Source organism: Oxyura jamaicensis, assembly GCF_011077185.1.
Source record: "Oxyura jamaicensis isolate SHBP4307 breed ruddy duck chromosome 19 unlocalized genomic scaffold, BPBGC_Ojam_1.0 oxy19_random_OJ106421, whole genome shotgun sequence".
NCBI lineage: Eukaryota > Metazoa > Chordata > Aves > Anseriformes > Anatidae > Oxyura > Oxyura jamaicensis.
In genome coordinates, this window is record NW_023304537.1 from 27108 (window position 1) to 54727 (window position 27620).

The window sequence follows — 27620 nt, forward strand, 5'->3', positions numbered from 1 at the left end:
CGCCTCAAAGATGTGCCCAAGCATTTCAGATGCACGAGGGCCGTGGGAAATACAATTAGACACACTTTGCCTTTGGAAGGAAGGGTGAGGTGTAGCTCTGTTTTTCTCCATCACTCCTGGTCCTTTCCTCAGCCTCTTATTGCATCTGAAGTGTCGTCACATAGAGATGGAGGAAAACATTGGTTTCTGGGTACTGTGGATGTGGTCTTGGTTTATGAAATCCAACGTAAAGGGGGGATCCCCATTGTGTTTGGTAAGAGCATCATTTTTTAGAGGGTTGAAAAGCTCTAGAAGCAATTTTTCCCCCTAAAAGAGCAGAGCTGCTAACAGAGGCAGTCATGGCTCGTTGGAGGAAAGGAGCAGCATGTGCCGCTGTGGGGCTGGGGGCAGATGTAGCAGGCTGGGGCTGGAGGAGGCAGGACGCCCTCACCCCTGGAAGCACAGGCTCCTGCAGCCTACAGGCGCTGCTGCTTGTGGTGTGAGCAGCACAGAGATGCTCCTGCCCCGTGACGGACACAGAAACAGCTGGAACAATGGCTCCGTACAGCTCTGCAAACCAAAATGGGGTTTGCAGCAGCCAAGGTGAGTAGAAGACATATCAGTGATGAGACATTGCTGCTCTTCTCAAAAACAATCCCTAACGTTTTGGGTTGACCTAGCTGAAGTGATGCTGCCACACCAGCACATGCCTTCAGGCAGGAAAAAGACATGAGCTTGGAAAAATGTTCATACCTGCCTTATACATGTATCTACCAGCTCTAAAAGACCTACTGACTTACTCCAACAAGCCCTCTGAGCTACTGGAAGGCAGCAGAGGAGAGAGGAATCCACTGCATTAATTTATTCAGTACAGGTAAAAAGCGTCTGAAAAGCTGTTACACGTCTCCCCAGCAATAGCTTGGCATGCTCTGCCTCTAAAATGTTACGTGCACTCATGGCTGGATGACAAAAGCACCGAGAAGCACTACTCCTGTGTGCTCGCCAGGCAAGAGCACTGGGGAGAGCAGCGCCTGGGGTGGGCACGGGGCCGTGCCTGGGGCAAGGAGGGGGCAGCAGCTCTGCCTCCTCCTCTCACCAGCAAGAGGCCAAATTCCCCCCCGTGAGCTCTCCCAGCAGCTGGTGGTACTTTCTCCAAAGCTTTTACCCTTTTAACTGCTGCCAGAAATGGGAGATGGGACTCTTACAGGCTTCTGTAGCTGATAAGAGATCTGAGGAGATTCACAAACGGACTGGAAAGCCCTTACCAATATTTTAGCTTTGTGCTTGCGCTTGTCTTTCTGTTCACGTTACCCAAGGCTGTCATCTTTGTTCAGAAGAAAGCTCCTTGTTGAATTTGAGGTAGTGTTTTGGTGTGTTGAGCTGTAATGCAACAAGTGTGGGAAATGCCACCCAAGAAGGACTTGGGTTTTCTGGCAAATCTTCACTGCAGATTTAAGTCGGAGCACAGGGATAAGAGAGGAGAAGGACTGAGCTACCCCAGAGCCGTGCCCAGGTGTTGGCTGATCCCCAGCCAAAAACAGGCAAACAACTGAGAATTGCAATAGGAATACCCAAGGTGGAAACATCAGCACCTGCTGTGACGCAGCGCTGCGGTGGGCACGCCGGCACTTAACACCCTTGTGTTTTCCTGTGCCCTTCCATTGCTCACACATTAGTGCTGGCAGACACCACTAAGCAGTGGTTCATCCCTCTGAATGGTGCCCTGGGGCCAGGCTGTGGTCGTTAAAGCCACATGGATACTTCCCAAGTCCTGGTGAAAGGTGCATTGAGGCTGCTTTCCTCCCCTCTGCTCTTCTGCCTCTGTGATGTTCCCTGCAAGGCTGCAGGCACACTGTGTGTGTGTGAGTGCAAATCAAGGCAGGAAGAGAAAAAGGAGTTGAGTGAGACGTGCACGTCCCTGAAGTCTGTGCTTAAAGAAGGCAGTAAGCTGGGATGAATGATGCATAAGATAAAAAGCCTGGGGAGAGAGAGGAGGGGAAAAGAAAGATGTACAACAGGGGAAAAGAGAGAAAAGGGGAAGAGCCAAAAGGGCAGGGATGTCATTCAATGAGGCATGTTTCATGCTTGCAAGAAAAACAAATCCCCAGTACACAGCTAAAAATCTCATGACAAAATTAAAGTGAGCCTCAAAGAACATCTTGGTGGTGGGGGAGAGTGGTGTGAGGGTCCTCACTGCTGTCTGCAGTGGTTTTGCATGTACCAGAGTGAGCAGCAGCTCTGAGCCCCACATGGGCTCCCCTGCCCCTGGAACATGCCAAGCCCACCCTCATTTAAATGGTATCGGGCTGTGAATGTGGGAAGAGAGAGGCAAAGCATGTAACCATGTGCCCTGAAGCTCTCAAGAACCGCTAAATTGAAAATGCTTAATTATATCAGTAGTTGATGGGGTATGTGTGTGTGTGTGTAATGCACAAATCAGTGCAGAATCAGGGCCTGGGGAAGGGCTCTCCGAGTCACTTCTCCTGGAAGGCCATGCACAAGCAGGATGTAAATGGACAAATGTAAGGGGAAGCAGATCACAAGGCAGAGCAGGTGCCTGGAAGAGAGTGGTGTGCACCCAAAAGTGAGACAAAAGTGGGGAGCAGGGGCTGGGGTGGCTGCACACAGGTCATAGCACACAGTGTGGCATGGGGTTGGTTTTGCTCTGGAGCAATGGGCTTAATTGCCTCCTCCCTCTGGATCTGGCTTAAAGAAAAGCCAGGCCAGAGGGAGGAGAAATGAGAGCTGTACCCTGGACCCAGGGGAGGAGATGGCAGCCAAGGGGAGGAGAGGGAGAAGCAGTGGCTGCCCTTCCACAGGGCAGAGATGCTCAGTTTATAGGGATGTCTGGAGATGAGGCTGTAAATCTGGTGTGCACTGCAAGCAGAAGTGAGCACAGCACGTTCATCACATACCTCACCGCGGTGCAGTAGCTATTCTGCCATTGCTGGCACATCCCCTACTGCCCATGCTGATGTTTGCCATCTTCAAAGGGCTGATGCAGCTCCTGCAGTGTTCTCAGCAAAGACCCCGTGGGTGGAGGCTGGGAAGGTTCCTGTGGCTCCTGCTGCAGGTGGGACACCAGGGCCTGCTCACACCATCCAGTTTGCTTGGGCAGCTGTGCCCCAGTGCCCTGCAGCTGAGGGAATGGCCCCAAAGAAGCCTTGCTATGAAATTTTAAAACACTTATACCAGTTTCATGCAGCTGATCTTAACTCTCGCTGGTCATCCTTGATTTATTCTGCTGATGTTAAGCCTGTAATGCTAAAACCAGGCTTTGGGAAAAAGATCTTTGCTTCCAGCGATGTTGTGTGAGCTGGGCAGAGAGAGAACCACTGCAGTAACAGTGTCTGCTTTCTTTCTCCTTCCTGGCCACCCATCTAAGCTTCACCAGACCTCTCTGACACTGAATTCCCCTTGGTAGCAGCTGCATAATTCCTTGTGTGGGGTGGATGGTGCCCAGCATTTGCCATCAGAGCATCTCCCTGACCTGGGAAACTTGCTTTGCATCACAGCATCTGTGGGTCCTGCTCCCTCCAGGACCTTCACGCCTGGATCTGCATTTTGGAGGTGAGAAGGTGGGGATGTGCTTGGAAACACGAGCACACTTCCCAGGCCTGATCCCCACCAGTTTTTTGCCAGTGGGTGGGGAGGAAGAACCTACTCCACTGCCTTGTGCATGTTTTCAGACAGCCAAGGGCAGTTTTCTCCTTCCTCACCCCTGTGCTCCCATGCCAGGACCAGGCCCTGGGGCTGGGTTGAGGCTGGGTTGTGTTGGCCAAGCGCTCATGTTTGCACATCTCAGGCTGTGCTCATCTCCTCTCTGCTCTCTGCATGGCTCTGCTCCAACGCCTGTCTTCCCTTGGCTGTAAATATTAACAATGCGAATTAAGTGGTGTTAAGAGAATGCATTAATTATTAAGTAGTTCCTCAGCAAGCTTTTTCTCTAGGAAAGGACTGTGGCATAGAGCATCTCTACCTTTATTTTGTGGAAGCTGTCTGTGTGCACTGAATTATCTTTCTTTTAGTCTTTGTGAAACGGGTGAGCTTTCACTGGGCATACATTTGGGGTACCAGAATATGTTCTGCAGAAATTAATAAAAAGAAAATTGTGCTCACCCCTGAGACCCAGGTCCATAATGCAGACAGGAAGCACTGGAGGCTTGGCCAGAGCCTCCCCTTCAATACGACCTGTAATCCTTGATTAAAAGTATGAAGTCCCTTCTGACAATGCTCACAATCCCTTCAATGTTGGCTTTGCAGCGGTCTCAAAGCTCAACTTTGCAGAGAGGTTCAGGAGCTGTGTGTTATCTAGTGAAGTAGCACTTCAGTTAATGTCACAGGAAAATTTCAGCAAAAAACAGCCACAGAAAGGGGATGGTGAGGAGAAAAAGGATTGAGTTGTTTATTGTTTGTAATTCTGAAAGAAAGAGTCAAGCTTAATCCCTGCATTTCATTCTTCACACTGCAATTTGGTAAATACCAGCAGTTTTGGAAAGTTCACATTTTTCTGTATCTTTATTTGGAGAGAGAAAAAAAAAAAAAAAAAAAAAAATCTGGTGTCCCTTTGTCCCCTGCTTCAGTTCTTTGTGAAAAACAAATTAAACCTAGAAAGGTCAGACTTTCAAAAGCATATGGTGCACACTCTGCATGTTGATCATCTGGCCGTGAGCTTCCCAGTGGAGGCTGGGGGCACTGCTTGCGGTGCTGGGGCTTATTTTGGTGGGAGCAGAGATCTCCAGGAACCCTGCCCATCGGTGCCTGCTGCCATCTTTGCCATATGGCCCAAGAGGCAAAATGCCTATGGCCCTGTGTGTAGAGGCTGCCTGCAGCTCCTAAGAAATATTTTATTTTTCAGGAAAAACCTGCCCTTCTGGGAAACTCATGCGGCTGAACCGCGTAATTTGGAGAACCCATAATTCTCCAAAATCTGTCTTTTGATGTGCACACAGCAGTAGCAACTGAGTCGATGTCCACAGATGTGTCCAGAGGTCTGAAGGTCCAAAAACTAACTTTGTGGAGTCCTCTGCCTTGCCATCAGCCCAGCCAGTGTAGAGGAGCTGAGCTGATAGCCTCATGTTGACCTGTCCCTCAGCGTCACTTCAATAAGCTTAGAAGACCTTTGCTGATAACCTTGTGTTGGCATGTTCTCTGAAATCCAACCAAAGAAACAGAGAGCAAAAACTCTGGTATAGTCTGAGATTTTTAAAAAAGACAGTTTACTGGTAGAAAAGGGTAGAAATTTATTCTGGGTAAAGAAGTGCAGACACCTTACCCTGAGCAGCAGGGACTCCACAGCAACATGTGGGGATGTAATAAGACAAGAGGAAATGGCCTGAAGTTGTGGCAGGGCATGTTTAAGCTGGATATCAGGAAAAACTTCTGCACTGAAAGGGTTGTGAAGCATTGGAATAAGCTGCCCAGAAAGTGGTTGAGTCACCATTCCCAGAGGTCTTCAAAAAAAGAGAAGATGTAGAGCTTGGTGACATGGTTTAATGGTGGACTTGGCAGTGCTACATTAAAGGTTGGACTAGATGATCTTAGAGGCCTTTTTCCAACTTAAACGATTCTATTTCCAAACACAGACAATGGTTTGGGGACTGCTTGATATTAACTTCATCTCCTACCAAAGTCCTCTTACGCACATACAAAAGAACAATTAAGCAAAAGCAAGAAAAAAGGTACTTTGGAAGTACTTAGTGTCATGTTTGAACTCAGCTTGGAAGAAAACCTGTTCTGATGTGAACTCCTTCTCTAGTCCCCCAGCATCCCACCAGCCCTTGCAAGTGGACGAGAGCCAGATGTTGTAGTGAGAAATACAGCTTCAGTCAGGGCTGAGCCCTTCCAGCCCCATCAAGAGGGGTGTAAAGGAGCTGGGAGGAACAAATCCCACCAATAAATAGCCTCCCACCAACTCACAGATGTTCTTTGCAGGGTGGTTTGTAATCCTCTGTCAGTGCTACTGGTGATGGTGAGGTAGGGAGGGTGACAGCTATGTTGTTAGTGTCCTTGGGAAGTGCCATCCAACATCTCCATGCCTCAGATTTCTTGTGGCAGTTGTAAACCCGCTGGCATAACCCTGACACACAGACCACAGTGATTGCTGCTGCCTGGAAACAGGAGGAGGAAAACAAATCCCACAGGAGGAGAAATTGCACGGTGTGATCCTTAAAATACCAACCATGAGGTGCTCTTCCCCCCTGCATTTTGAAGTGCCTTGATATTACTAGTGAAGATATGATTGCAAATGGCAGCAATCCTTAGGAGAGACCTTCGCTGTGAAGTCTGTGCCTTTCTCCACCTGGCCCTTGGCCAACACTTCATTTGCTTTCCTTTTTAACACCTCGTGTTGTAAACCTGTTGTACCCATAATGGCTGCACTCTTTTTTTAACATAGGCATGTGGAGACCCATGTCTCTGCTGTGAGTTTTTCTCCTTGTCCTTGTGTCAAGCATGCCCAGACCCCGGGCTGTGTGCTTCAGGTGGAAGGAAAAGCTGGAGCGAGGTAAGGCACTAGGGTGACATTTCCTCCATAATTGTGGACATCCCTGCTGCCCAGGCTGGCATTGGCAAAGCCTGCAGCTGGCTTGTAGTATCTTCTGAGGCCAATGGGACTGGTTTTAAAGACCCAGCAGGAGCAGCTTCTTCAGGAGGCTCAAGGGGAGAGCTTCCATCAGCCCCAGCCATGCTGGTTAATGAGCATAATCTGGATGTGAGGTGGGAAGGATCACTGTGGTCCCCAAGAAAGAGACCAGCAAGCCTGAAGAGCAACAGAGTGCAGAATATGGGGTTAAGACATGTAGATGTTTTTGTAGTACCTTTAGAGACAAATCCCCAGGCATCTCCCCTCGTGACACCTGGGGCCTCAGTGGATGCCCTGACTTTGGGAGAGGTTGAAGGGGCAGGTTCACTTCACTCCTGGCACTGCCCCCAAGAGGAGCCCAGGGGATGTCTGCTGTGAAAGTGTGTAACTGGGCACGGATCCATGGAAATCCTCCCTGGTGCCCCTCCAGGTTCCAGGAATTTCCAGCTCAGGAGCCAACTGCACCAGTAAAGTTTCCATGTGTGCACAGTGCAATCCAATGCATTTCTTCTCTGCAAACTTGCTCAGCCTCCCTTGAAACAAAGTCAAATTTTAGCAGCATTTTGTTGGAAGCTGGGATTGGTGGCACTGATGAGCAGCATCACCAAATTTCACTGCATCTTCCACTGACTTGTTCCACATTTATTCCCATTAAAGCATGGGACCCTTTTGCACTGAACGCTCTCCCACATCAAATATCTGCACCAGGACCCATGTGCATATGAACGCCTTAATCCCTACCTCTGCTTTCTCAGTGCCAGTGAGAATGGGGGTGGGGAAGGCAGTTTTTGAAGTGAAAGGCCTTTCCAAAGGGACTGAAAGGAGGAAAGAGGCTCAGCTTTGGGTCTGTGTGACACTGGTCCTGCAGTTAGCATCCTATGAAAGCACAGAATAATTCCCAGTGACTGTATCTGGTGATGAGTAAGTAGCAAAATAACACATCTGCTGTTTGTGGGTTTGAGGCCTGAACCTGAGAAACCCTGAGCATCCCCAGGGTGAGAAGTATCCAGTACCTTCCTCACTGATGCTACCAGCTGAAACCAACCTGCACCAGGGATGAAGCTGCAGTCCCCTGCTTGTGCTTTCCCTGGCACCTTCCCAACTTTCTGCTGTGGGCTTTGGAGCTCACAAAAACACGTCAGTGTTACAGAGGGTCTCCTAAATGGGTACAAACCATTTTTTCTCCCTCTGGAAGCCTTCCAGATTTGCAACACTGAAAGTCTTTGTTGGATTACAGCATTTTCTTGTGCATTGTGTTTTCAGTTATTACTTCAATTATTTTACTTCTTCTGCAATTTACTTTCATATTTTATTCTGTAATGGTCTCGCTGTGCCTAAGGATCTTTTCAACTCTAATAATAATTGTAGCAGTAATAATATAAATCATCTTGGTGCTACCTGCATAGCAGGTAAAGATGCAGTTTGTATCTTTAATAACAGAGCTACATGGATCAAATGGGGTGTTTTGACATCTTTTACTTCTCAAAGGAGAATTGCCAGGTATATCTGCCATTCCCAAACACATGCCAACCCAGGTAATTCAGCATGTCCCCAGTGGTTATTGGGTATTATCAGCCTGTTTACACATTGCAGAGGGTCCTTGCTGATGTTTTTATAGTAATACATTAAATCCTAAAGCTTTGCTGTAAGGGATGACTGTTCAAAGATCCCAGATGGTAACATTCATTCACTTAAGGCACTGTTATTGATGTTGTGTCAGCATTATTGAGCTTTTGATTATCATAACCATAATGGAAGTATTTGTTTGCATTAAGGAAAAGCCCAGAGGCTGTATCATTGTCTGAACTGTCTCTGCCCATGGCAATTTACAATTTTAATAATAACAGAAGAATAGTAAAGAACTGGAGAATATCGGTCATTAACTGCCCTGCTTTTGCAAGTGGCAAACAGAGACATGAGGAGCTTAAGGCTTGTCCAGCTTCACACAAGCAGTTGTGGCTGAGTCATGAATACCAGTCCCAGAGTAACAGTGAAGGGCTGCAGCCACGTCATGCCTGCATGTAAGGAGAATTTTGTACTTGAGATGTTACTTTCTCACCTGAAGGCAAGATAACATTGTTTAGCAAAGGAGAGCGAAGTTCCCAGCCTGTAATGACAGGCTGGGAACTGGTCATATGAAGGTCATCATTTTTCCTAGATGTGTACAGAGCCTGGCCCTTTGAGACCCACCAGAAAAACACAGCAGAAGTGTGAAGATGAACCCTCAAGTGTCAAGATGCTTTGATTGGTGTCTGCTTGAGGAAATGCCAGGAGAAGGGGAACTTCAAATTTTCCCCTGGAATATCTGGCTCCCAAAGACGGAGAGGAGAAGACAATGTGGCCCCATGGCCACAAGGAAAGTTGTTTTGAGATGAATGGTTCTGAATAAGGACGGAATAAAGCATCCTTCAATTTCTTCCTTAACAGCAGGAATAATAAAAAAAAGAAGGCACTGGAGGGTTTCATATGTATCTCCTGGTGGGGAATTAGGCAGCATTATCAGACACAGCCACTCCTACCAGACTGGTTTACTGATGGAGAAATTACAGATGGGCCCCTGAAGCAGGGAGCTGTGTTTGGATCACACCCCAAGTGCCCATTTTGTGAATCACGGTAACACAGTGGATGTCTCCAGACATCTCTCCCTTTCGTGCTCACTAAACCTCGACTCCATTTGCTGTTATTACTGCACCGGTTGGCTCTGACCTTGTGCCGCCCCATAGCACACCTCCATGTCTGTGATAAATGTGGTACCCACTCATCCTTTGGGCAGGACCCAGCTCCTCCCTGCCATCACTTTATTCTCCTTTTTGATGTTATATGAGCTCACATCTGCAGCCTCTTACCCTTAAGTCCTTTTTGGATTTCTGCTGCTCGTTCCTGGACTCTATTTACAAACTCCAAGTGCAGCTCTGGGCTTTCATTAGTGGCTCCAAGCCACTTGGAGTAGTTGTCAAAACGACACTTCAGAGCCAAATGCTCAGTAACATTCGCTTATAGAAATAGGATTTTAGGCAAAGTTTTCAGGCTGTCCTAAATCCCATTTCTGAAATAGCTGCAGAGCTTAGGACGGAGGTGGGCTTGATCCACAAGAGTCTGGCCAGAGGCTGTTAAAGATGCTGAGCGCAGTGTGGGGCTCCTTCACAGGGGATATCTTGTAGCCCCTGAGCTCAGGACTGTATTTTAGGTGTCTAAACTTCATGTAAACCAGGTTCCCTGAAGCACAGGCTTCATCGACAGTCCATGGAAATTGAAGTCCTGCATAAAATGAGATTTACAATCCCTAAACTACTTCTGAAAATGTCACTTAGTGTCTCTATTGCATCTTTATTTGTGTTTACCTGAGCCCTCCAAGGCAAGTTTTCTTTATTAACTCTCCTGGCTTCTTCAAATTCTGTTTCCTTTTCATTTTAGGTGCTAATTATTTCCCTCACGCCATGAAGTGCTTCAGTGGGTGGAGCAGCCCGGTCCCTCACTCATCTTTTATCCTTCCATCCCATCAAATAGCTGCACTCATTCAGGCTCATTACACTTTATATCCTGAACTCTAATTGGCAGTGCGTCGCCAAGCCCAAGTCTCCCTGGAGCCTCCTGCAGCTGGCTCCAGAAATCAGAGATGATTTCTCAAGCTGGACAAGAAATGCTGTGGTTCATAAGCAACTATTTCTTGTTAGTCTCAAGCCCCTTCCCCCTCTTCCCGCCCCCCCCCCCCCCCCCCCCCAGTTCCCTAAGGCTTTCCCAGCAGAGATGTTTCAGCCAGATGGGGGTGTTGAGGCATTTTGGGGATTCTGGGCAGAGGCTGAGGAGCAATGGGGCACAGCTCCCACCAGCCTCCATGGTGATGCTGTGGGCCGAACGACAGCCCCAGTTGATAAACCCTTGCCTTCTCCATTACCGCTCCATCATTTTGATCTGGATTTTGACACTGCATCTCTCCCCAGTCCTAATATAATGGGAAAGGAAATTATACATATTTGAAAAATCAAGTCACTGACAAAAGTCAAAAGCAATTTGACTGAAGCCGGAGTTGTTATCCTGTCTCTGATCACTGAGCAAGCAAGCAGGACTGTTAATTTTGACTTGATTTTGTCCCTTTAAATAATAGAAACATATGATGTCAGGTCTAATGCTCTATCAGCACCTGTAATGCCATCAGTCATATGAGAAATATTATGACATAAATATTTTTTAAATGCTGAATAGCTTCTACCCTTTTGGAAAAGATCCCATCTTAAATGGAATGAGTTCCCACCAAAGCAAGAAAAATGCAGCGAGCACTGGAGTGGCTCGGAGCGGAGCAGGAGCTGTGGTGCTCGCCTGGTGCTGTGTGGCAGAGGGACCTGTGCCCTGCCCTGGGGGCACGGGAGGGCTCATTCAGCTCTGTCAGGGCCTGGGGGTTTGGCATGTAGGAAAAAACTGTGCTCAGAGCTGCAGCTGTCTCCTGGGCAGCTTTTGGGGTCACCTGGTACAGGGCTTTTCCACCATCACCCCTGCCTTCGGGATTTGCTCCTCTGCTCTGTGCTCTAGAAGTTTTTGTTTGTTTGCTTTAAACTGCTGAGCTTCTGGGTGATATGGGATAAGGGTTGCTCCTGCAACCCTTTCCCCTGGAAACTGGGAAACTTGAGCCCTCCAACATGGAAAGCATTGTGTGAAAGCCAGGTGCAGGTGGGGCAGAGTTGCCTTTATGGCAAAGGAGTTTTTGTGGTCTGAAGCAAGAAGGGCTTGCACCACAAATATACCATGCTGTGCTATGACATGGTGATATCAGTAACAGGTTAATGCAGAGTGCAACTATAAAAATAATAACGCGGTCACGACTAGGAGTGAGTACATATGGGAAACTGGAGCAGGACTACTGCCCAGAAATTTCTGCTGTCAGTTCAGTCTGGGAAATGCATTTCATGTAGACTGAGTGGCTGATGTGCAGTCAGCATTTCTGTAGGGCAGGACTGTGCTGATGGAACGGCGGTTGCAGGGAACCCAGCAGAGGTGCATGCTGCCTATTTTCCTTTGAATTCAAGGGTTTGTGTTATCTGAATAACCCGTATAGTACTGGGTTTGTATTTTTAGACACCATGGTCCTGCACTGTGCAAAGCCAGGCTGCTTCTGAAATTGCCAGGAGCTCTAAGGAGTAGTGGTTCTGGCAGCACGCTCCTTCTGCACCTGCTTTATATTATCTGTGGGCAAAATCCTGAGGCTTTTACTCACTCCCAGAACAACCAAGGAAGAAAAATGTTTCTGGGGGAGGAGGTGTTTGTGAGGATGTCTTGCAGACGTCTCCTCGGATAATCCACTGGGGAGGGGGAGCATAGCTGGACCCCCACTCTCTGCATGTGGAAAAGACCAGGGGATTATTCTTAAGCAGACTCTTAGCTTTGGGATTTCCTGCATGGAAAGATGTGCTCATGCACAGTGGATGCTCATGCATGTGCCTGCAAATCCAAACAGACAAAGCCCCAGGTCCTGGGCCGCAGCCCCACTGATGCTCAGCGAGCCCGACACATTTTGCCGCAGCCAGTGCAACGGGAGCAGGCTGGGGAGCGGCCCACATGCCCAGGGCCAACCCCTTGCCTCCTGCCTTATCGCCACCATGCAGTCCCCTCTGTCCTCGTCACCTCTGTGCTCAAGGACCTGAGGCTTTTGTCCCTTTGACCCCTTCAGGTTCTTCTTGACAAGTCACAGTCTGTGCATGGGCCTGGTTGGCTCCTCTGCCCAGCGGCCTGGCCCAGGTCTCTTTCCGGAGGCCCTCTGTGCAGCTGACCCACCTGCCTGCCTGGCCAGGGCTGTCCCTGTGTGGTCAGCCTCTTCTGACTGCTTCTTTTACCCAAAGCATGAGTCAATGCATGCCTGCAGGCTTTTCTCTTGCAGAGGAAACCCTTTTACACCACCATCCCTGAGGATTTCCCAGCTGACTGCGCCATGGCATAAGAAAGTCAGTGTGTGAGCAGGGGTGGCACTGGGCATCATGTCACCTGCACTTTCCCTTCGGGTCCTTTAATTTCTTCCTATCCTATCACCTCATCAGCTCACATTTGAGACCAACCAGGGACTTTTGGTCCCTTCCCCATCCCAAAAAGGATGTCTGGGGGACCATAGGGGAGTGTGTCCTGGCTCTCCTTGTGCCTCTCCTTTGTCCTTGGCATGGGTGGGCGAGGGTTGGCCATTGGAGGTTTTCTAGGATCCTGACGAGGAGGTGACCACATGAGGAAGACCACATGAACAGTTAATCTTTGCTCTCCAGGACCCAGTTGAATTGATATAATCCCAAACATGCTAATGGAAAGCACTGCATGAAGATATTAGTTGTAGTGGTGACCTACTCCTTCAATTATTTGATTCATTCCTATCTAGTACAAATACAGGATTAACCCCAAATGAGGGCTTAGGAGGGAGAATCTCTTTCTCTTCAATTTTAATCTAAATCACATTAAAAAAGAAAATTACTCCGGTGATTGTGGGGTGATGATTTAGGAAAGAAAATAGGCAAAGCCATATCAGTGGACAGGCTCAGGGCAGTCCTGATGGTCGCCCATGGATGCTTTGAGTAGAGTTTCTCTTCTCTCCCCTCCAAGACCCCTAAAAAACCCTCTTGCTCACAACTTTGCAGTTTTATCTTATTTTAGATTTTGGCTTTGTTCTTTTGAGCAGGCACTCAGGAGACCTCCTTTCCTGTTTCCCTTCCTGGGAAGGCAACGTATGACCTGAGACAGAGGAACGTGGGTGCCACTTCTGCCTGCACAGAGGTACAAAATGCTGGAGCATTGTCCCATCTCTGCCTCTGCCAGAGGAGGAGGGACCAGTCCTTCCCCTGACACAGCCCATTCAGCCTCCTCTGGGCTTTTCTTGGCTTGCAGGTCAGGTGCTTTGCCTGCCAGATTGAGGCTTTCTCTGCACACAGCAGAGGAAAAATGTGGGGTGAAACACAGGTTGGTGAAACCTCTTCCCAGCCTGGCTCACACATCACACACCCACTGCTCCAGCTGTCCCTGTGGCCAGCACCCTCCTGCCTGCACATCAGCAAGGAGAGCTGTCTGCACTTGTTTCTACCCTGGGATCCCAAAATGAGGCCAGATTTTGCATCGGTTGAGGTTGCTGAGCTAAAAGGATGACGCAGAGCCATTGCCATGGAGACAGAAAGCCAAGGTAAGAGCCACGCTGCTCCTGGCAGCATCCTGGGATCAGGGACCTCACCCCATGTCCTGCAGCATCCTCTGAAGGAAAGCAGGGAACAATGCCCCATGCAGACGTAAACATACAGCTTAGCATTGCTGTTGGGACCATTTGCTGGTATCTTGATTTTAAGCAAGTGCCTCAGATCCATACAGGATGTAAATATTCTCAAGCACAGGTTGAAAGCTTCCCTCCTCCCTCCCCTGCACACTATCACGTGCCAGCTGCACATATAAGAGCAAACACAGTTTGCATCGCGTGCGGCTGGATGCAAGTTACACAATTTGGTAGCATTAAATCGTGCTTAGCATTTTAGGTAATAATAGCTACACTTCAAAGAGTTGCTTAATGACTCTTTTGCTGAGCCCTCTGAGTTGCTCAAATGAGAGTGGTGTAGGAGCTCATAAAAACCCAATTAGCAGCTGCAAGCATGCCGGAGCTCTTGAAATGCCAAGCGGGGTTTTGCGGGGCAGGGAGCATGGTCACAGTGCTTGCAGCACCCAGTGTGCCAAAATCCATCCCAAATCATAACCAAGAACAAGCACGGGGGCTGGAAAGTGCTTGAAAGACTCCCCAGTTGTCAGAAAATATTTTTCTTTTCCTGGGAAGAGATGAGCCAAACTATTTCATCCTCTCAGGGAAATTATTCATATAGCCAGGGTGGGACCCTGTGGTCAGCGTGGGATGCTAGGATGGGACTCTGGTGAGGGATCCAATTTCTGAGCAGTTGCTGCACTTCCAGTGAATGAACGTGACACCACTTCCTCTTCCACTGAGTTCCCAACCCCTTTTCTTGGCTCTTGGTGGGCTGCCATGAAAATGCACAAACAGCTACTTCCTATTGTTTTTCTTATTGGGTGTGTGATTTGGCTTGAATGGGGACGGCAGCTGGGGACCCAAGGCTGAGTTTGATCATAGAATCATTAAGAAGGGAAAAGACCTTCAGAATCATCTGGTCCAACCATCACCCTACTACCAATGTCACCCCCTAAACCATGTCCCTAAGCACCATGTCCAACCTTTCCTTGAACACCCCCAGGTATGGTGACTCCACCACCTCTCTGAGCAACCTGTCCCAATGCCAGCCTGCTCTTTCTGAGAAGAAATGTTTCCTAATTTCCAACCTAAACTTCCCCTGGTGCTTCTTGAGGCCATTCTCTCTAGTCCTATCTCTAGTTATCTGTGAGAAGAGGCCAACCCCCAGGTCCCCACAGCTTCCTTTCAGGTAGTTGTAGAGAGCAATAAGATCTCCCCTGAGCCTCCTCCAGACTAAACAGCCCCAGTTCCCTCAGCCTCTCCTCACAGGACTTGTGTTCCAGATATCCATAGTACAGAAGGTTCATGTTGTTCATGCCAGCGCTGGGGCTATCTGGCAGCCCCAGGAAGACCAAACAGGACTGGTGGCCCCATGATGGAGTCCCAGGAGCTGGGCGCAAACCTCCCCAGAGATGGGTTTGCCCATGCTGGATGGTGAAACAGCTCATGGTAAAGTGACACAAATGGAGAGGTGGCTGTTGGCATCTTGCTATAACAAAGTCAGCATCTTGGCTTGCTCTGTTGTGTTGGATCAGGTTGCTCTTTGTCCTTGTGAAAGAGCAAAGGACAACAAAGTGGCTACAACAGTAAGGGACGTGCACTGGGAATAAGAATGAAGGAGTGGGCTCTTTGTAGAGGCTCTCTTTGGCTTTCTCCTTCTTTAGGCAATGCCTGGCTTTGAGCGATAAAGGGATAGTGACCACGTTGTAGCCACAGCACAGGCCGGCAGATGGGAATTGCAGTGATGGATTAGCCCTGCAACTCCAAACAGTCCTGCAGGTGTTTTGCTGAAAGATTCTGCAAAGGAGCAGAACAGATTGCATGGGCCGGGCTTTTATTTGAATGTTTTCCTGATTCAAGGCAACTTAAAATTTTCTAACTGTCTCTAAGTTGTTGAAGGGGAAAAAAAAAAAAAAAAAACAAAAAAAACACAACAGACAAATAGTTCTGTGAACAGAAGAATTAACAGGATATACTTTCCTGTGGATTTGTCCCCTTAAAATCTTTTGAGTTAAATTGAGTTAAATATTCATCTTATGGACATGATTTTGGTCTTTCTCTTTCATCCATCCAGTTGTCATGAAACGTGCTGGAAGAGCAGGTATTTGATTGAGATCATTGCTCCAGTATGAAATTAAGTTTCAGTTGGCCAATATATGCAAAAAAAAATTAGTGAAGAACTGGTGGATTGATGGACTGTTAAATGAATGTGTGGGCTGCCTCCGTGACCTTAGCTTTTCCTTAGATTAAATATATTAAATGAAAAGCAGTCCTTAAAACTGTCAGCAAATGCTTTCCGACTTTTTTGTAAGTTTTTAATATTTAAACCAGCCCATCAATAAGGTTTCTTCTGAGTGCACAGTTAGTTAGAGGCAGATTTATGTCACAAAGCAGGATGATTTAGGTCTCCTTCATGTTGGTCGCCTAAAACTTTTGCCAGTAGATGTAGGGATTCCCATCTTTTGCCTGTGTGCAGCTCTTGCCTGAGTTCTGCTAAGCCTGTGCACAAAATATTGACCCACTAGCTGTGGAAACAAAACAGAAAAAACAAAAACTCTTTTAGTTTCTAATTCTGAACAGCCATTAGTTGGAGCACAGTTACTGTTATTTTATGTGCCTTCATCATATCTCCTTGTGATAGGGCTAGTAATGCCTGGTGTCCCACTGTCCTGCAAGCCCAAGAGAAGTTTTTTTGCAGGACTTGCACCTTTCGAAGGGCTCTCTTCTGCCTGACATCTACCAGGCTGCATCTACTTTGGCTGAGCATGACTATGCTTAATTCACCTGAATTACTCCCAGGGATGTAGAAGCCATTGGGACAGACAGACCCGTGCACATCCATGTGGCATGAATGTAGTTTCATTTGCAAATCTGGGTGAAAACTATAATTTGAAATTAAATTAAAAACCCTTTATGCTGGGAGATGTATGAGAACTTCCTCTGTGGACTGAGCTTGGACATTCGTGACTTTGCCACATAACAGAGGGATTTGGAAAGTCACCAGATGGAGATACTGGGGGCAGATATAGAAGAGTAGATTAAGAATCAGTTCCTCCATGTATAGCTAGTTTGTTTGTTTGTTTGTTTCCAAATTCCTTTGAAGTCCTAAGTAATCCCCTGTGATATTTGGAGAAAGCAAACAAGGTTTTCAAAGCTTTTCCTTTGAATTCAGGAGAGTAAAACTCTTCCTCTGTGTTTCCGACATGTTTTATTCTCTTTGCTTTTTTCTCTTTACTGAAGGGCTCTAATTAGTCTGATTAATTGGAAATGCATATGGCTATTTTATTGGCCTAAAACAATATTGCACTTTCAGTGTCCCTTGTCTGCCCAGAACAGATACACTGAATCCTGCTTCCATGTCAGCAGAAAGAGAATTACTGTCTCAGATTATAAATTAATTAAATCAGATTTGGAGTCTCTAGACAGCATTGCTGCCCTGTAGCAATACATTAAATCAATGAAACTCTCTAGCCCGTGCTGGAACCTTTGAGTGGGAGAAGGAGCAATGGGTCTTCCAGCCTTGAGACCTATGCAAGAGAGCAGATGGTTTGCCCTCCAGAAAATGTGACATAGAGAGACAGGATGCAACCCAGTGCATGAAAATCATGTGGTAATGACAGAAGTTGACACCGCTTGGCTTGCGAATGGAAGAGCCTGCCCACCTGTGTGCTTGGCCATCCCTGGCTTTCCAGGCAGCCCCACCATTTGTGTCAGAGAAGATTTTTTTTTTTTTTTTTTTTTTTTTTTTTGACAAGATTCTGCACAGCTCTGCATCTGGCTGATGGATTTCCTGCAACCCCGCTGCATGGATTGCATGTCATCCCCCTGCCCCTGTCCCCAGCACACCCTGAAAAACTGTGGTCAGACACAAGTATGTGGGGAAGGATGGCTGAACTTCTCCTGGCTGGGGTAAGGCAGGGCTTGCCCCATACAGGGCAAGCACTCCTTGCTCGGTGCAGAGTCTGCTTGCTCTGGGCTAATTACATGGAGCCAGTGTGGGTCTGATCCAGCCTGGAAGCTCTTCTCACCTGAAATGCCTTTGCTGTGGTGTTTTTTACATGTTGCTATAATACCCAGCTCTGTCTTTTTCATCTTATCCTCAGAAACCCGCTGTTTTCCCCAGTGTCATGAGAAGCTCTCCTCTAACATTCTTGCAGTTAATAAAATCAAAGAGATGCCACTTCCATTAAGAAAGCAGCAACACACCAGAAGGAAAATGAGCTGCCAACTGCAGCCCTGCTCGGCAGTGTCCTTCTCACTGCTCTGCCTGTAAAGCCCCAAGCACCCCAGCAGACACTAAGGCCTGCCAAGTCAATGGGAAAACTTGATGGAGTAAGACTTTTACCCAATGCACCTCCTTTTTTTTTTAATTTTTTTATTTTTTAAATGGCAATATGATGGCTGCCTGTCCTGCTAAGGCAGAGACATGTCAGAATGTCACTTCTGAGCTACCAAAGCAGAACAGTGTCTATGTGTTAGCTGGGCTGGGGTTCAGCTCAGGATGTGTGGCTGGGCCACCTTCACCCTCTGTTGACATGATGTCCTCATGCCTTGTGGGCGCTGTGACACCATCTGCAGGAGGGTGGAAAATAGGGGGCTGAGCATGGCTGTGAGAAATGGCAACTTTGGGTTTGGTCAGCTGGGGTTAACACTGTCAGTACCTTGGTAATGCAAATATTTGCAAACACAGATTTTGCCTGTGACAAAAAACCTCCCTAGTTGCAAGCTTGCCAAGGGACTTGGTGCCCTGAAAAGACAGAACCAAATGAGGCCAAGTGCAAGATTTAGGTTGCTGGAGAAAAGAAGGTTTGGACAAAACCTTCAATGGATCAAACTTCACAGCTAACAGTGTCCAAAGGAAGCAGTGATAAAATCATGGTAAATGAGGACTCTCTTCAAAGTCACTGCCACTAAGAGTGGCTCTACAGGCAGTTTCTGGATCCTTCTGCACCGCAGACCTTCTGTGTCATGGCTGTGGCTCAGCCCATTACAAAGAAAATAGAAGAGATGTAAAATTCAGAACCAAAGATCAAAAATAAAAAATAATAAAAAAAAATCAGAATCCAGGTTCACGTAGTGCTGAGGTTTATTTGCCTCTCACCACAGCCTGCATCTTGTGAGCTCCTGAAAGCAGTGTTCACTGCACAGCTTGGCAAAGCCAGCCACAAGCACAGTGCCCTGCAGCGGTGACCAAACTGGAAATCAGATATCAGGCAGCATCCCACTTAAACACAGCACACGTGATCCATACTTCAGGCTACTTTCCAGTATCTCCAGAAAGAGATCTTTTAATTGAAAGCCTTAATGTTTCTTGTTATATTTAAAATTAGAGCGGAACAGCAATAAAATTGGTCATGGAATAGAGACAAGTTTTAAAAGAGAAAATGAAATGTATTTTTCCTTTTTACGTTGGAGCCCCCTTTAGAAACCCATGCACATATAATACATCAGTGTAAGGATTAATAATTAAAGGAATAACAACCTCTTGTCTCTGCGATGCACACAAGAAAGCAACAATTCAGGCTGGAGGCTGCACTCTCTGGGGACATGCTGTTTTTGCTGGCATTTCACCTCTGCCTGGTGCTCCTTCTTTATATAGAGAAGTGCTTTCCTGCATCCTCTACCAAGGACCATATTGCCTAGCAATTTGCAGCTGATGGTTCACCTCAGCATTAACCTGGGAAACTGTATCTATGCTTGCCATCAGGTTGATTTTGGAGGTGTTCACAGAAATCGTAAGTTATTTGGATAGATGTGTTTTGGGGTGAAACCCTCCTGCCACCAGCAGGAACCCTCGCAGTGTGGTGGTGCTGCTCCAGCTAACCAGACAGCCTGAGGCTGGTGCAACTCGGAGCTGCGGCTACCCAAGACTTGTGGTAAAGGCTCCAAAACTGCTTTCTCTTGCTTCCCCAGAGCCAGATGGATGTCAACAGGCTACTGCGACGAGACGGAGCCTCTCCGTTCCTCAGCGTGGCCCCGGGCCAAGCAGACGCCCGAGCGCGCCGCTCTGCAGAGCTGCCCTGCGGCGCCATCCAGCACGCGCCCTCGCCATGCTCAGGAGCACCTCATCGGGTGCTGAAGGCTCAGCCCCCAGGGTGTTGGCATGATTTGAAGCTCAGGTCCATCTCTGACTTGAATGCAGTTTCACTGACCAGGCCTCAAGCATGATTCCCCTCCCTCCCCATCTTTCCTTCCTCCATATTGGTAGTCTCCTCGTTCATTAAAAAAAAAAAACTACTAATTATCTCAGCAGCTTGGAACTGGGTTGCAGCATGGAATTAAAACCAGCTTTTCATTTTGGCATCCCCAGCCTTGTGTAATTAATAAGAAAAGAGAAAGCCAGAACATGCAGGTCAGCCCTGAGTGTGAGGAGGAGATCGATTGGACACAGCCAGCACCAGCCGTGATGCTCTGAAGCTGGCCTCGGTGATGGTGGGTTGCATTTTGGGGCCAAACCAGGAAAAAAGTGGAGGAGATGAAGTTCTTTCTTTCCTGATTGTTCCTCTTTGTTTTTTTGTCATTTGAGCTTAAAATCTGGACCAAGTTGAGCTCAGTGCAAGCCCTGGTTTTTTTGCCACTCAAATCTTCTGCACCTCTTTGCTGGGGAAGGAATGGGAAAGCGATCTGTCAAGGCTTGACCACGTGTTTCCATTGTGTGCCATGCTGGGAAGATCAGGATGCTCCAAGAGAGTGGACTGTTGGAGATGGATGCTTTGATGGAGATCTGGAAGACCCCTGAAGGAACCCAATGGTTAGGAAGTTAAAGGTGGGATCAATACCACTTGCGCTCCCACCGGTGGCAGATCCTCTTCTGGCCACCTTGGCACAAGCAAGCAGTCACCATGTCCAAATGGGAATGCTCCTGATGGCCATGCAACGCTGGGGTGATGCAGCCCTTCCCTGTGGCCACCCAGTGTGGGAGGGCAGAGCCTTTGGGCACCAACACTGGCATCCAGGAGAGGCGGCAGCACTAGGACAGAGGGGACAAGACCCTCCTCCCGCCTTGCCAGAGCTGCCAGGAGCTTGTAGAAAGCAAACTTTCCTCCCTCCGTCTCGCCACGCTGCCAATAGCATCTCTGCTCGCGAGGGCCGTGCCTGCTCTCCAAAGAACTGATTTACAATTTGTTGCTGCTGTCACCGAGGAACTCCTGCTGCTGCTTACTACAGGCTTGCTGGATTGCCAGGATGGTCCCGATGGCAGCCGAATTGCTGCTGGAGCTGGCAGGCCGGAGCAGGAGAGCATCGCTCCTGGGGAGCAACAACACCAAATTGGGGTTCTAGCCCTTTAAATCCGACCCGGTACTGGAAAAAAAAAAAAAAAAAAAAAAGAGCGAAGAGGCAAGCAGGAGAGAGCCTTCAGACTCTTTTAATTAACGCTTGTTCTCTATTCTGTCTTCCCAAGTAGCGGTAGGCACTCTCGCTTCTTCCGGACGACCTCGGGGCTCGCCAGCACCGCGGCATGGCCAGGGGCAGCCGCTCACCTGGGACCGGCGGCAGCAGGTACGCGCTGGGGGCCGGGGCTGCTGGCACGGCTTCTCCCCCTCTCTCGCTCCCCCCATTCTCCCTCTCTTTCCATTTTTCTGGAGAGAAGTCCAACGGCTTGCTGGCCGGCTGCCCAGCGTGGGCATGGTCGCGCGGTGCCCTCCTGCAGCGCACCTGGGGACACGGGGCTCTGCCTCCTCCCCTCGGCTCCCCTCGCTCCCTTTGAAATAACTGCGTGCATGCCCTAGACGCTTTTATTCCTTCCTCTTTAAATCAAAGAGCTGCCACTCGGTGGAAGATAAGTTGGGTTACCTATTGCACAAATCACCGGAGAAGTTGCTCCCTGCCACTCTCCTCCAGTTGCCCCCGTGGCCGCCGGCTCCTCTCCCCGCTACCTTCCCTTGCACCAGGTGAAGAGAGGAGAGTTTTGCCATGTCCTTCCATGCGCACTGCACTATCAATGCAGAGCATTTCTGAGGAAGCTGGATCCCGGGATTTAGGAGCAATGGTGTTGTTCTGGAGTTTCTGCTCAGTGGCATAACCCACGGCAGCTTTCTCTGGGCTTATAAATTGCCCTTCGGTGGGAACATTGTGCACGGAGAACATTTCACCGCTAACTAGCACATTTGCCAATTGATTTTTCTCTCCCCCTCTGCTCCTAACTGAGTGATCTCTTCATTTATATTTCTATACATCCGGAGGTATTTCTTCAAATTATGTATTGCAGCTCCTTCCTCACCATCTCTGCAAGTGTCTCTGTGCATGTTTGGGATCCCCTGAGCTTAATGGGAGATGGCTTTTCTTCTTGCAGATGGGTCCCAGGTGAGCAAGGGTCCCAAGGCACCCTCTCACCCACAAGGGGAGCAGAGGCTCAGCCAGGAAAACATTTGTCCTGGTGCCTAGCTGAGGTTAATAACACTTTTGACAAATAGCAGACCTCCAGGCTTGAAATAGGGTTGAAAAAGCAGCCACTAATCTCCTTGAGAAGTGCTAGATTGTGGCCACCGCTCCCCGTAAATCAGGGGACAAGCTGTTTATGTATCGCATGTTGAGATGTTAGCACTGCAAAAAAAAAAAAAAAAATAAAACTTTCATTAATCCACCAGAAAAAACTCCCATCAGCTGTCATTTTGGAGGGCAGTGGGCTTGTTGAGGAGATATTGTGAAGTCAGAATATCTTAAAGCACCTGGGGATTTTGGGGCTGCCCAGCAGGGACAAAGAACTGGGCTTCTTGTCTGCAACAATAACTGCTCTAAGTGAAAGAGGGATGGGACAGGGAAACTTCCAAGTGAGCAAGGGAAACAGAGCTGTATGTCAGTATGTGAGCAGCTGAGCAAGTGCACCTGGAGGTATCAGGTGTTTTGTGGGCAGCAATATGTTTCAACTTGAGCAGTCAAAGAAATAAACTCAGAGAGGAGGAGATACTGCCGGCAAGCAAAAACAAAAATGCTGGGGCAGAGAGAGATCTGCAGCACGGGCTCCCTGGTTAATTCATAGGGGTGCAGGACTGTAAATAAGTGCTGTGTGCCCCAGGGTTATGCATTTATTGGTTTTCCTGGTCTGTGTTCATTTTGTCAGTGGCTCTCATATTGTTGTTGCAATGCGTGCTGGTGGTGGTTTGTTTGTGACTTCAGGTGACATGATGAGGGAGCACGGCCCTTGCGACCGAGATGCAGGACAATAGCTGCCTTGTTTCCAGCTTGCAGCAGGAGAGCGAGTGACCTGGCAAGGAAACCTGAAAGTGCCTTTAGTTCTGTGGGTACAAAACCTGGTTTGGGCATCTGAGCAGGGCCGCAGGTGATCTTAGACAAGAACCGGGTTTCAAAATCCACTAGCTGTCATTGATGGCTGTGGGTGGGCAAAGGAGATGCAACAGCAGAGGGGACCCCTTGGGTCAGAGCTCCCCCTGCAAGGGGCAGCAGCCAGTGATGGGGAGATGCTCCCCACCATGTGGCATCACATGCACCCCCAAGGAGAAGTGCCCTGGTAAGCCCTGTGCCACCGGGAGGGCAAGCAGTGGTGGTGGTGGGATGAAAAAGCCACCCACAAATACAAGCAGGCAGAGATGAATAGAGCAAAATGTACATCTTGGTTCAGCAAAGTGACTCAAGCCTTGCAAGCATGCGGAGGGTGGGGTGTAATTATTTATAGTGCCATCAGCAGAAATAATAGAATGAAATGAAGGACTGAAAAGTTTTGCTGACTATCAGGGAACACATCCTGGCATGGGCTGACGTTTCCCAGGCCCAGACCTTTGCATCTCCAGCGCTATGAGCCTGCAGCCTGGAGCCCAGTGCTGGTGGTGGCCGGTGCCAGCAAACCCTTCCTTGCCAGAGTGGGACCCCACCAAAGACAGATGTGGAGCATGGAGGAGCCAGGCTGAACCTGTGTGGAGGATGGGATTTAAAAGCTAGATACAGCTTCCACCCAGGGTCACCTTTGACATCTCAGCTGGGATTTTTCTCCTTGATGATATTTGGACAAGAGCACAGTGAGCGGTGCTCTGCGGCAGGGGAGGGCTGGGTTTGGGTTCCCATTCTAATTCCATGAACACTGCGATTAAAACGCAGGGAAAAAAAGCCATTTTCAAGATCAGCAGTTAGCGTAATCCAGTGCATTGTCCTCTGTAATTAAACTCTGTGTTTTGCGTTTCAATAATGCTCTTGAACCATCATGACAAAAGGAATTAGAGGGATTGGCAGACAGACCCAGGCAGAGAATTGCTCACCTGGCATCACTCAAATTAAAGGTGACCTACATAAGATTTTCTTTCCCAAATTGAGAAAATTGAGTTTGGGCTCTTCTTCGTGGCTTTGTGGCAATTAATAGGCCTCTTTTTTTCTTCTTCTTTCTTTTCTTTGGTTACAAATGATGAATAGCATCAAGCTTGTCTCCCCCTCTTTGAGCAGATGTGCTGGAGGGCTGATGTGGGTGGAAACTTGAACCCCATCAGGCAGCCAGCCCCCAGCATATTTGGTATTTGGTCTCCAACATCCTGCAAAAATTAACCAGGCAATAAGTTTTCTGTAAGCTCGTTCCTCCATCCGTGCTTCCCCCAGGCTACCTGATAACACAAGAGACCAGTCTGCGAGTGGGCACAAAGATCAGAGCTTCACAGAAATCCCAAAGGGCAATTTGCTCTGTCTTGTCCTGCTTGTCAATCTCCAACTATCCAAGATTTTCCTTCTACACACAAGACCTGAATCTCTGAAGAAAGAGAAGGAAAGTAATTCTTTCTTTTTTTATTGTAGGTAATAACCTCTCCCACTCCGTCTAGTCTGTACACTGGAAAAAGCAGAAACACAAAAGGCACAGCGCTCATTTTTGCTTTTTCTTTGCCAGCCACCTTTAAACAAAAGAAAAATAGCAGGGTATCTAGAGCAGGAAGGGACCAAAATGGATCTGACTGAGATAAAACCTAAATTTGCTCTTTCTAGCTGCTAGACTCTAATACATTCTTTTATTCAGAACAAGGGACATATGTCAACCCTATTCTACATCTCTGGCAGGATATTACAGTTTGAATTAGTATGATAAATTAAAAATAGTCGTAAAATTCTACAGAGGTCTTAAATCGTAAAAATGTATTGCATGAATGAAATTGCACAGTTATTAAGCGATGTGTTTGAGATATAAACATTAGCGTGGCACCGCAGTCTGGAAGGAAGAGAGCAGTCAGGGCCAGGGATGCAGGGTAATCCAGATGTGGGGTTATCTTCGCTGATCATCTGTGTGGTTTAGCTGGATTCAGGTGGCATTTGAGGGTAGGCTAATCCACCATCTGCTGCCGTATTTTCTTCTTTGATTTTTATCCTTTTTTTTTTTTTTTTTTTTTTTTTTGAGGACACTGATACGGTTTTCCCCTTTGAACATAAGCTACTTTTAGTGTATTAGCTAAAACCTACATTTTAATGGAGAGAGGTAAGAGACTACACAGACAATGTAAAACGTGTTTTCCGTGACCACCGAGAGACTGCCAAAAATCAATCGTCTACTAGAGGCTGATCTTTAAATAAAGTGAAGCCAATTGTATCAGAAGCCCTGGGGGTCCTTGAAAGCAGATTTTCAAGAGAGTCACGCATAGATGATGCCCAGTTTGATATAGGTTTCACCCTTCAAATCCTTTTGTGCTGGGACCTGGTTTGCTCAGGAACTGAATTACTCTGAATCTGGCTCTTACCAAAGCATTGACTCCAGACTGAGAACTGCCCAAGTGTTTGGGAGGCCTGACTCACTGTTTCAAAGTGGATTAATTGATCCTTAGGAGTTTCACATGCTTTACTGGAAGCTGGCAGGATGTCCCTAGGTGGTTTTGCAGAAGTTTCTCTTGGAGGGCTGTATTGCAAGAGTAAGGACAGGAATGGTCTGGCACACACAGAACTGTAAATGAAACAAGAATGTATTTTAAATGTATTTTTCTTTTTGCTCCATCATAAATACACTTTGGCAAAACAATCTATGAAGCTGGGAGAGGAGTAAAGGTCTTCCAGGTCTTGAGAAGAGTAAAGGTCTTCCAGGGTTTAAGGAGAAAGTTCCTGTGCTACAGGACAGGCATTCTTGGGGAGGTGACAAAAGCCTGACTGCCCAAGGGATGCCTGCTGTTCCTATGATGCCCACCACCGCTGACACCAGGGAATTATGCCAGAGTTGCAGCCATGCCCGGGAAGAGAAATCCTGAGTGTGTTGGCTCCGCCAGGCCCGGGCGGGGGGGAAGGAATCGGCAGCTGGCTGGTGGCTCCTGGGAAGGGCAGAAGTTCAGGCTGATGGTGGAGATTAAGTTGTTATGTGTAACAACAGATGAGTTAAAACCCCTAAATGGATTATAAGACATGCATTGTGGCATTGCCAAAAAGCCTCTGTTAGCACCCCTTGGAAACACACACCAGTCTGTGCAGTGCCGATGGGCAGAACGTTGTGCCGCAGGACACATGCTCCTCCTGTGGCACGATGCCCCAGGACATGGTGGGGCACCCCGGTGTCAGGAAGAGCTGGGAGTTTGCTGCTCCCATCCCACAGAGACCAGTCCTAAGGCCATCTGCTTTCTGAGTCTCTGATGACCGTACAGAGTGGGAAGAAGATTGAGATGTTACAGAGAAGCCTCATGCTTAACAAGCAAGTTGAAAGAGTAGATTGACTCTTTTCTCCATCAGATTGGACCACAGACTGAAAGTGCTATTTTGTCCTGTGACCTGCTGATTGAGGAAACAAAATCATGTGGTGCTGTCATCAGGAAGTCTGATAAATATTTCATTCCCTCCTGAAATGTCGCTTATGAGAGATGCTGGCTTTCTCTGGGGTACAAGAAGAAGATGGATCTATGGAAAATACTGTCACTGCTCTTTATGACCTAGCTGAACCGTGTAACTTCAACAAGGGGTTTCATGAAGTGATATGGACTTAAATCATTTTCGGCACAAAGAACAAGAAGGGCTCTATCTCAGGTCTCATTTAATGCCTGAGAAAACAATTACAGGTCTAGACAGGCTGAGAGCAATCAGAAGGTTCAAGGAAGCAAGGAAGAGGCCCTGCTAATCCCCTAGTAACACTGACCCTCCTTCTGCCCCATGGTAGCTCCTAGAAACCCATCAGATGATGTTCTGGGCCTGAGATGGACCTCCCAAACTGTGTGAAGGTGATGCAGGGTCAGTTGCAACTTGGCAAAAACCACTGGTGCAGGCAGACTTGGCAATCATATAATGAGTGTCCTGATGACAAAGTCCCAGGCAGAATGGCACAGCTGCAATGTGCCCGTGCCTATCCATGACCAAGATGGCACAGAAGTGCCTGGGACCCTGCAGGCAGATGTGGGTCTGCAGACCTTGATCCCTACGTGTATCAGCCTGCTGTCATGTTGGCATAGGCCCATAGTCTTCTCCAAGCACTGGTAATTTTCTGGCTTTTCCTGTCTGACACAGCGAATGCTTGGCCTTCTGAAGTCACTTTTGATTTCTTCTGATTGGTGGTTTGGCTTTTTAGGAGAGGGAAGCAGACAGTATTGCAACTCATGTCAGAAGGTACAGCTACAGAATGGATGGCGAAGGGAAGGCTTGCTCTGGGCTTTTCCAGAAATACTGAGTTTGAAACAAAATCAAACTACTTTTCAGAGAGCAGAGCTTTGCAGTGGGCTTTTTGTGAAGAATAACGTTATGTCTCTACTTTTGTCGTATGGACTGTTCCCAATAGGTATCCCATTCATGTGGTCTCATGTGTTGCTAGAGAAAGAAACCTGAAGAAAATAAGGTTTGTTTGTAAAAATAATTGCAGGATAAAGTAGAAGATGTGAAGAAAGTATAAAGCTAGAGGCAGGGGTTGGAAAATGAACTGCTGTGATGTAATTCACAGCCAGCACCCTTTGCATCTGTGCTTGT

At 47.8% G+C, this 27620-nt stretch overlaps 1 long non-coding RNA gene across 1 annotated transcript in view; it reads left to right on the forward strand.

The window, feature by feature from the left end:
* The window catches only part of LOC118158115, a 43900-nt gene that overhangs the window by 4778 nt on the left and 11502 nt on the right, over nt 1-27620 (forward strand). The window contains exons 2-4 of the long non-coding RNA XR_004746790.1: nt 13212-13306; nt 13418-13706; nt 17083-21269. This is a non-coding gene — a long non-coding RNA (uncharacterized LOC118158115). The remainder of the gene's footprint in view (nt 1-13211; nt 13307-13417; nt 13707-17082; nt 21270-27620) is intronic.